We start from the raw sequence: 10,960 nt of genomic DNA, 5'->3' as shown, positions 1-10,960 counted from the left end.
CAGCAAACAGTCCCCTCGTGTGTAGGCTTGTTCGTCAAACTAAGTTCCGCGCATGCTCAGAAAGGATTTACACGCCGAAGTTTGCATTGCAGTGTATAGGACGTCGTTTTCTAGTCCCGTCGTACGTGCCGTTCACGTCATCGCGCACGGTTTCAGCGGACTGTTCGTTCGTCGTGTAAGTCCGTCCATGCTAATTTTGAGCGGACTGTCCGCTGAAACTGTTTGACGGACAAAGCTGAGCGAACAGTCCCCGCGTGTGTACGCGGCCTTAGTCCCATCATGCCTCTGCCTCTGGGTGTCATGCTTGTGGCTGTCAGTGTATTGCTATGCCTCATGGGACTTGTAGTTCTGCAACAGCTGGAGGTCCGCTAATTGAATATCCCTGTATATAGATGATGTAAAGAGGGAGGGATGTAACAGCTAACTGCAGCTATTGGCTGAGGAGGTGCCAGGAGGGGGGCTGTACCATGTCCCAGCCAATGGGTGCAGTGTCCAGACATAGAGCTGCTCTGCAAAGAAGCTGCATGAGGCAGGAAGCAGAAACAGTTTCGGCAGATCAATGCAATTTTTTTTTTTTAATTGAGACGCATGATACTTGCAGCCAAGGAGTATTCAATTATGCTGGAAAATAATCAATATACATCCTGTGACTGTTATTTTCTGATAGGTTAGACTTGTATCCCTCTTTCTCATTCTATCCCTCTTTCTCTTTTTCTCCATCCCTCTTTTCTTCTTTCCTTTCCTCCCTCTCTCTCTCTTCCTCCATTCCTCTTTCTCCCTCTTTCTTTCTTTTTCTCTCTCCCTCCATCTTTCTCTCTTTCTTTTTCTCTCCCTCCATCCCTCTTTTTCTTTTCTTTCCCTATATATTACCACATTCTCCACTATGTAAGTAATCTCAGACTCTATTTAACCACACCCATTTAAGCCACAGCCAATATTTAGTGTAATTTAAACTACGCCAATTTTTCGCGTGCCACATTTTTTTCACTCCTGCTAGACCACGCCTACAAATGAATTCCTGATCCCTAATTAAAATAATAACACGTTTACATAAAAAAAGTGTCCCTAAAAATGTTCTCAGAATGTTGGAAACTATGGAAACCTGCTGATTGGATGAGAGATCAGAGTGAGCAGGACTGATGACTTTTGTCTGTTTCTGTACACTAATGCCGTGTACACACAACCGACGGTCTTCCTGACGGACTTTCGGTGGACTTCCGGACTTTCCGAATGGACTTGGACACACACAATCACACCAAAGTCTGATGGATTTGAACGTGATGACGTACGACCAGACTAGAATAAGGGTGTTCATAGCCAATAGCTGCCCTAGTGTCGGTTTTTGTCCGTCGGACTAGCATACAGACGAATGGATTTTTCAAAAGGACTCCAGCCGTTGAAACATGTTCTAAATCTAAAGTCCATCTGATTTTTCAACAGCAAAGGTCCAATGAAGCCCACACACGGTCGAATTGTCCGACGGATTTGTTCCGTCGGATCTTTGCTGTTGAAAAGTCGGTCGCATGTACATGGCATAATAGAGAAAGTTGGGTCCTCTTCCTGCCTGTGCTGTATGTTTATAAGTAATTCTGATCATTCATTGGTATGTTAAACTGAAATGCCAGTTTTCAGGTGGACTAACCCTTAGCTAATGGAACATATGTGGAATAAACTAAGCCCCCCCCTCCAACTAATTCATACACCTCCACTACTTACAAGCCCTGAAATTTCCGACGGAAAATGTGTGATTGGATCATGTTGTCAGAAAATCTGATCGTATGTGGGCTCCATCAAACTTTTTCCGTCTGAATTTCCAACACACAAAATTTGAGAGCTGGATCTAAAATTTTCCGACAACAAAATCCGATTGTTTAAATTCTGATCGTGTGTAGACAATTCCGACGGACAAAGCGCCACGCATGCTCAGAATAAATTAAGAGACCACAGCTATTGGCTACTGGCCCGTTTATAGTCCTGACGTACGTGTTGCACGTCACCTCGTTAAGAACGATCGGATTTTCCGATAACTTGTCGGAATGCCTGACCGTGTGTACAGGGCATAATGCTCCTTTTCTGTCCTTTTCACACAACAGTGCACATTAGTCCATAGTCTCTAATCGATCTTGGGAATGAGCAAGAGAGGGTGGCTACCTTCCTACATACAGTGGGTCTATGAAGAACAAATGTAGCCCCCCTCTAACAGGAAGTCAGCTCACAGCAGCAAAATAATTAATTTGGATATTTGGAGGTGGCTGAGAGCAATAGAAGGGACTTTTTTTTTTTTTATTAAAGTATAACTAAGGCCCCTTTCACACTAACGTCCCGTTCAGGCCCGCCTGTCAGTTTTTCAGGCGGACCTGAACGGGTGCTCCATAGAGCTCTATGGAGCGTCGGATGTCAGCGGTGACATGTCCGCTGACATCCGACCCGCTCCGATCCGAAAAAGTGTGACGGAGGAAAAGGCTATTTTTCCATCCGTCTGCGGATCGGATCGGATGACGACGGGCACTGCGGTCCGTCGTCATCCGATCTCCCATAGGGGAGAGCGGCGCTGTGACAGGTCCGTCCCTGCACAGTGTGCGGAGACAGACCTGTCATCTCCCTGCTCAGCGGGGATCGGCGGAGTGATCCCCGCTGAGCAAACGGACATCCACGGGGCGGATCAGAACTGATCCGCCCCGTGTGAAAGGACCCTAAAGGCAAAAGTTTTTTTTTTAGTTTTGGATATAGTGGAGAGGGACTAGAACACCTGTCAGTTTTAATTGCTGTAGGTGTCCCCTGTTAGGGAGATTCACCTTCTCTATTTGTCCTGTTTACTATTATCATTGAAGGTAAAGGTAAAATAAAATCCCAAATTTTAGGTTGTCTCCAGAAAAGTAAAATAGAAATGAAAGGCAAAACATTTTTGTATAGATATAAAAATATACATAAATATCTTTATTTAACTTTTTTTTATAAGCAATCATATTTCCTCTGTTATCAGCTTCATAAGAGCTGGGGGGAAGAGAAGCACCAGCACACTGAGCTTCCCAGCAAATGGCTGTGCAGTGGGGGTATATCAGGACAAGTCTGATCGGAGGAGAGCAGGCTGAGTTCCAAGCATAGCTAAAGAACTGACCACGATGTGCTCTCCTACTTAGTGTGGTCAGTTTTTATTAGAAACCAGAAGGACTGGCAGGAACACCAGGGATTTCACATAAAGGAAGCAATACAAAGGGAACAGGAGATTTTCTCATACAAGTACATGGTACAGCAGCCACATATCAGCCACATATGAAGTTTTGGGGTAACAAATGCTTTAAATCTCTGCAATAGGACACAGATGGGCAAAAAAAAAAAAATATGACAGGGGTTGTAACCCTCCCTTACTCCAAAATGAAAAAAAGTTTTGCCTTTAGTTCTAAATGAAGAATACATACTTGATATGAATACACAGTATATTAAAGCAAGATTTTAATGTCATTTTAGAGAGCCCATTTGCAGTGTTGTATTTTAATGCACACATTTCAATGAACTAAAAAGTGTTTTGTGGTTCCCAATAATAAAGTCGGTGTCTATTCTCATCTTAGCAGTGCAGTGTTTTCAAAAATACACGTCTAATTTTTTTTTTTTAACATTTGGGACATTGGGTGGTCTGCTGAAGTCAATGGTAATGCATACAAAATGCATTTTTATGCATTGGCAACCGTATTAAATTAAAAGTCCACCCTAACACTAAAATCCCTGCATCCACAGACATACACAATCTAACACTAACCTATCTCGCCCTGTAAAGAAGAAATCCGTATACATACCCTTTTTGAAGCCGATATGACCCGATCCCACGCTGAGCTGTCAGCCACGGCTTCACTGTGGAGGCAGGTGCAGAGGACACAGCCGACAATGAAAGCCCATAGTAAGTCTTCATACCTCCCAACCTTTTGAGATTAGAATGAGGGACACCTATTAGCAAAAGTATGTAGACACACACTCTGCCATTCCCTATTAAAGGTGAATTCTGCAAAAAGAAAAAATGACTAGGTAAACCTACAAGTGCTTTTTTACCACTACTATTCCTTTATATTGGTTTTTGAAATTTAAAAATGCAACAATTTAGAAATTGGATCAAAGGTTTAGTTAGCGTTGGGAAATACAATGAATACATTTTGAAAGATAAAAATAAATTTTTATATACAACTATATAGATCAGACCAAAATGAGGAGGAAACAGTAACAGAGGGACCAAATCAGGGACAGTCCCTCAAAATCAGGGACAGTTGGGAGCTATGAGTCTATAGGTGATGTCACTCTCTATTCATTTCACAGCCGTTCTCGGCTTTCTCCTCATCAGAGCTTCTGCCGCTGGAGACCGGACCGGAACGGCTTCAAAAAAGGTATGTATACTGATTTATTCTTTACAGAGCTATAGAACTGCATGATTCATCATTAAAAAATCGTGATCTCGATTCAACCCCCCTCATGATCTTAATACAGCATTTCCTCAATTCAGTGCAGAGAGTTCTCTGCTCACAGCTGACAGCTATCAAAAAAACTAAACTAAAAAACAAAAACAGGCAGCCTGACAGGTTTATCACAACATTGCCAGCACTGGGAGATAATGATAAACAAAGTATCATTTATCAAAGGAATGAACTTCAGTCTGAAAATAGGTCAGTTTAACCACTTAAAGAGGGATTCCACCTACAAAAAAAATATTAAAAGCCAGCAGCTATAAATACTACAGCTGCTGACTTTTAATAAATGGACACTCACCTATCCCGGGGTCCAGCGATGCCGGCAGCCGAGGCCGATCGATCGCTCGGCTGCTGCCACCACCATTCTAGGTGAGGGAATCAGGAAGTGAAGCGAATCGGCTTCACTTCCCGGTTCCCTACTGCGCATGCGCGAGTCGCGCAGCGCAATAGAAATTGTCCGCGCTGTCTCTGGGACCCGTGTGTGTCCCAGCAGACAGCGCGGCAGGACAGGAAGAGGCATAGACTCCCACGGGAGTTTATGCCCAGAAGTGCGTGTAAATACCTGTCTTTGACAGGTATCTCCACCCCCCTCCCCCCTGAAAGGTGCCAATTGTGACACCGAAGGGGGGGAGGGTTCCGATCAGCGGAAGTTCCACTTTAGGGTGGAACCTCGCTTTAAAGACTAATGCCTCATACACACGATCGGAATTTCTGGCAACAAACCCGTTGATTTTTGTTCGAAGGTCGTTGGCTCAAACTTGTCTTGCACACACAAGGTCACACAAATGTTGGCCAACAATTATGAACGTGGGAACGCGGTGGCATACAAGACGTATGATGAGCCGAGAAAATGTCAGTTCAATAGCCAGTGGGGCTCCTTCTGCTTGATTCAGAGCATGTGTGAACTTTTGTGCGACGGACTTGTGTACACAGGATCGGACTTTCCGACAACAAGTTTTGTTGGTAGAAAATTTGAGAACCTGCTCTCAAACATTTGTTGGCAGAAAGTCCGACAGCAAATGTTCGATGGAGCATACACGCGGTCAAACTTTTTACGACAACAAGCTCACATCCAACATTTCCCGTTGGAAAATCCGACCGTGTGTACACGGCATAAGCCCTTTTCAGATACTTGTTGCTTACAAGTTAAAGTCATTATTTTTTGCTAGAAAATTACTTGGAACTTCCAAATATTTTTTTTTTTTTTAGCAGAAACCCTAGAGAATAAAATGGCGGACGTTGCAATATTTTATGTCACACTGTATTTGCGCAGCGGCCTTTCAAACGTAATTTTTTTGTAAAAAAAATACACTTTAATGGATTTAAAAAAAAACTAAACGTAAAATTAGCCCAATTTTTTGTATAATGTGAAAGATGATGTTATGCGAATCGTGATCTTTATTTTAAGCAAAAAGAATTGTTATTCTCACTTTAGCCAGAATCAAGCAGCTCTACAGGGCTAGATAGGTTAGTGTTAAATCGTGGATGTCTGTAGATGCAGGGATTTTAATGTAAGACCCCATACACACTATTATCTGCAGATTTTTGTCTTCAGATTTACCAAAACCAGGTAGTGGAAGGACCTGCCTGATTGCACACAAATGGAAACTCTTATGCCGCATACACACGACCGGACTTTCCGACAGAAAAGGTCTGACGGAATCATTTCATTGGATATTGTTGGCTTCATCTGACTTTTTTTTTCAAAAATTCTGATGGACCTAGAAATAGAATATGTTTTAAATCTTTCAGACAAAATCAATTCCTATCGGGAAAACCGTTTATCTATATGCTGTTCTGACAGACGCAAGGGCAGCTATTGGCTACTGGCTATTGTGCTTCCTTTTTCTAATCCCATCGTACGTCACCATGTTCTAAACGAATGGACTTTGGTGTGATCGTGTGTCGGCAAGTCTGTTTCAGCGGAACTCCGTCGGAAAGACCGTCAGAATTTATTCTGACGGAAAGTCCAGTCGTGTGTATGCGGCATTAAGGTTTGATCTCATATTATATGGTTTTGGTAAATCTGAAGACAAAAATCTGATGCCCTGTACACACGGTCGGAAATTCAGACAGAAAAGGTCCAATCAGAGTATGTTGTTGGAAAATCCGATCATGTGTGGGCTCTATCGGACTTTTTCCGTCGGAAATTCAGACGTAAAAAGTTTGAGAGCTGGATCTAAAATTTTCTGACAACAAAATCCGATTGGACTTTTTCCAATAGTTTGTAGAGAATTCCGGCAGACAAAGTGCCACATATGCGCAGAATAAATTACAAGACAAAAGCTATTGGCTACTAGCCTCTACGTAGTCCCGTCGTACGCAACGAACGTCACCTCGCTCTGAGCGATCGGATTTTCAGACAACTTTGTCCGACCGTGTACATACAACACAAGTTTCGGCCAAAATCCGTCTGACAGATTTTGTGGTCGGAATGTCTGACCGTGTGTACAGGGCATAATAATGTGTATGGGGCCTTAGGGTGGACTTCCACTTTAACAAGCCTTTGTCAATAGCTGTTAACCCTATCCATTGCAAATTCTAAAATAAAAATTTACGTCAAAATGCCTGTCAACGCACATGCCAAAAGCTCCAAAATACACACCTCTACACACATGCATACATCTAAATGGGCCCATAGTTTTTTCTATTTTCTAAATGCTACTTTGTGAAATATTTATAGAACAAGAAGCGAGTGTCTGTAACAAGTCCAGCGTTCGTGAAAGTGCCCAGTAAAGGAATGTTTTCAGTTTTGTGTTTCAGCTTAAAAGCACATGACAGCTCCTGCATTGTAAACGAGGATTTAATGCTTAGTAGGGAGGCATTTGCTAATTGTCAGTTTACTAGATCTAGTCGACTACCAGGAACAGGCAAAGCTGGGTCATGTGCTCCTATCTCCGTCATATTTGTTTATACTTCACAACAGATTTATCCGTTGTTGGCTAGACTTCATTCTTTTGACATAAATGCTGCAAGGCCTTTTTTCTGTTCCTTCGCATTTGCGCAAGTGGGTCCGTTTGATTAACTGGTGATGTTCTTAAACAAGGAGCCACTGTGTTGAACCATCGACATGTACACAAATCCACTGGTTTACATGGAACGTTAAAGAATCCGGAGAATTATCTAATTGCATTGCAGGACAAAATGACGTTCCTTTTACAGCAGAACTCTTCCATAATTCAGTTGTATAAAATGAAAGTCTCAGCGGAGAGTCATGAAAACGGGATCGTTTTGCAATTCATTAAACACAAGTGCTCAGTAAAGAGCTTGCTTTGCTTTACATGTCATTGTAATACAATTAATAAATGGCACAACATCTTTTTTTGCTGCCATTACAGTTTTTGTTTACTTCTATTGCTCCACAGAGAGTATCAGAAGCAGGTCAGGATGGGCAGTAGATTCGGGTGCTCAGATTACACACACAGCTGATGAGGAACAAGAATGATTTTTTCAACTCTGTGCTTAACTGATAGAAAGACTTAAATTAAAAAAGTTAGTTCTTTTTAGAATGTATTTGTCTTAAGCCTCGTACACACGATCAGATTTTCAGATGACCATTTGTCCTTTTTTGATGCATGCTAGTCTAAAGTGAAGAGGTTATTCGCCATCCAGAAATTCTCATATGACATAATACGACTTCAGAAGTGACGTAATGTGTTGAATGGTTTTTCGTTTCTAAGCAAGCTTGCTCTCACGATTTTTTTCGGATAAAAATCGTACTAATTAAACGAAGTTGTCGGATGAAAAATCAGAATCGTCTGTCAAAAGCACCATACTAACGATTCGAAAATCGTCAGATCGTTGGACAAAATTTTACATTTCCGATTTTCGTTCCATGTGTATGGGCCTTAAGGCCATTTTCACACGGGGCGGAATCCGTTTTTATCCGGTTTCCTCAGCACTGACCCCCCGCTGAGCAGAGCGGAGTGAGCGGATGGCACAGCTCACTCTACTGGCAGTCGGATGTAAATGGACTGGATGTCTATTTACAGCTGACTTCCTTCAATCAGATCTGGCCAGACAGAGGGGAACAGATCCCATTCCATTTGTTTTTGCTGGATCAGATCAGAGTGGAGGTAGCCGGGTGTAACAGAGACAAGTCCATTTACATCCAACTGCAGATAGAATGGCGGGTCTAACTGGGTCCGGCTGATAAACAGACAAGCAGCCCCAACTGGACCGCTTTTGTGAAAGGGGCCTTAAAGAGGAAGTAAACCCTAATGGGTTTACTTCCTCTTTGTCTCCCTGCAAAGGTAAAGCATAATGGGCTACTATGCATAGTAGCCCATTATGTGTCACTTACCTGACACAGGAACCAGCGATGTCACCGCTGTCCCCTGTTCTCCGGAGCGTCCATCTTCTTCCGGGTATAGCTGCTCTGGCCACTCACAGCGCTGGAGCAGCGATGACATCACTCCCGCGCATGCGCACGGGAGCCGCCACTAACGGCATGTCGCCGTTAGCAGCATGCTGCTAATGGCGATAGTGCGCCTGTGTGCCGCTGTCTACGGCACATGCGCCATAGACAGCTGTCACCGTCTTTTAGTAAATATCTCCTAAACCGTGTAGGTTAAGGAGAGATTTCTTGGACTTACAGGTACCCCTTAATTTAGGCTTACCTGTAGGTCAAAGTGGTTTGTAAGGGTTTACAACCACTTTAAGCTGGCCATATATGGGTCAAATTCTGTGCCACCATTGATTTCGAAATTTGAGCAACCGAGTGTTGCTACAGAAAATAATTTTTGTGGACAGGAATCTTCTTTTCTTTGCAGGTCACAGCTCATTCACATTTCTTTAGATTATATTCCTCGCACGATTTTCCCATCATTGATTAGAAATTTGTTAATTTTTACAAAAATTTCCAACATGCTTAATCACTCAAATTTGATGGCCACACAAAACTCGTTGTTGCTGAAGTCCACTAATGGTGTGAAATTCGAAAGAAAATTCTTAAACCGGCCATACATGGTTCAAATTCTGAAAGAATTTTCTTACAAAAATCGTAGCTAAGAATTTTCTTTCGCATTTTGCACCAGTAGTAGGCTGCAGCAATGGCCAATTTTCGTGCAGCCATCAAATTTGAGTGATTAGACATGCTGGAAATTTTTGGAAAAACAAACTAATTTCTAATCAATGACGGGAGAATCATGCGAGAGGAAAAGTTTTAAATGAAATGTGCATGAGCGCAAAAAAATTAAATTCACGGGAAAAAAAAGAAGATTCCCTACCACAAAAATTATTTTCTGTAGCAAGAAGAGGTGAAATTAAAGGCTTGGTTGGTCAAATTCAATGGTGGCACCAGCGGATTTTTAAAAGAAAATTTGTTCGGAATTCAACCCATGTATGCCCTACTTTAGGCCTCATGCACACTGAGCATTTTCCCAGCTCTTCTGAATAGCAGGAAAAAGGCAGCTTAAAAATACACATAAAGGCACGTTTAGACATGTTCAGGCACGTCAAGAATTTTGGAGATTATTAGGGCTGTTACTGATTAAAATTTTCACGTTCGATTAATCGATCTTTTTTAAATTGATTAATCGACTAATTTCAATTAATTATAATGCACATACAGATCCAGCTACTTTTAGCTGATCTCCTTGCATTGCAACTCTGCATTAGTCAGTGGTAAATGTGGTATACACTATATACAATCACCCGACACTAGTTAGTTTCCACAATCCATGACTTAACTTCACAGTTCGCACAAATACGTTTTAAATTTAAACCGTAGCACTGACGTAAGTCTTTTTTTTTTCCACAGTAGAGGGACAATCCCTCCGGCTCCGCAGTCTAACAATCACTCTCACCTTATGTCATGGACCCCTGTGCAAATTGGTGGACATGCAAGCCGGTTTTAAAAGGGTTAACACGGACCATAAACTTCTCTCACATCTCCTTAGATCTCAGCAAGGGTGCCAGGTCATGGGTAGAAAGAAAAGATCTAAGTGCTCACCGCTTAAGTATAAGATTTAATTTTTGTGTTCAAACACAAACTACTCACACAAAGATGATAAAAACATAGCATGTAAAGCTGACAATCGTGTTAGTTCCGTAGGGCAGCAGCGGGTGACGTCATGCGTAGCTCCTCCACCATACGCATTACATTCAATCATAACTTCACTGGACTCCTCCCCCTTCCCTTTGTTAGCAGATGGAGGCACTTGGGGAAGGGGGAGGAGTCCAGTGATGTCGTTGTTCATGACATCACCGGATCTCCGACGGAACTCCCTGCAGACCCGGAAGCCGGCGGAGAGGTAAGTACTGATCAAAAGAATTTTGATCGATCAAAAAAATGTATTGATTAATCGAGGAATTAAAGGGGTTGTAAAAGGTAAATGTTTTTTCACCTTAATGCATTCTATGTATTAAGGTGAAAAAACATCTGATAGTGCCGGCGCCCCCAGCCCCCCCGTTTTACTTACCTGACCCCTCGAAAGTCCTGCGCTCGTCCCCCGACATCCTCTTCGCCACTCAGCCTGGCCGCTGATTGGCTGGAGTGGATGGAT

The sequence above is a fragment of the Lithobates pipiens genome, unplaced genomic scaffold (genome assembly GCF_037356315.1).
Source record: "Lithobates pipiens isolate NorthernLeopardFrog02 unplaced genomic scaffold, aLitPip1_a1.2 Scaffold_19, whole genome shotgun sequence".
NCBI lineage: Eukaryota > Metazoa > Chordata > Amphibia > Anura > Ranidae > Lithobates > Lithobates pipiens.
The sequence above is the reverse complement of the archived record's forward strand: the minus strand, read 5'-3'. Positions refer to the sequence as shown.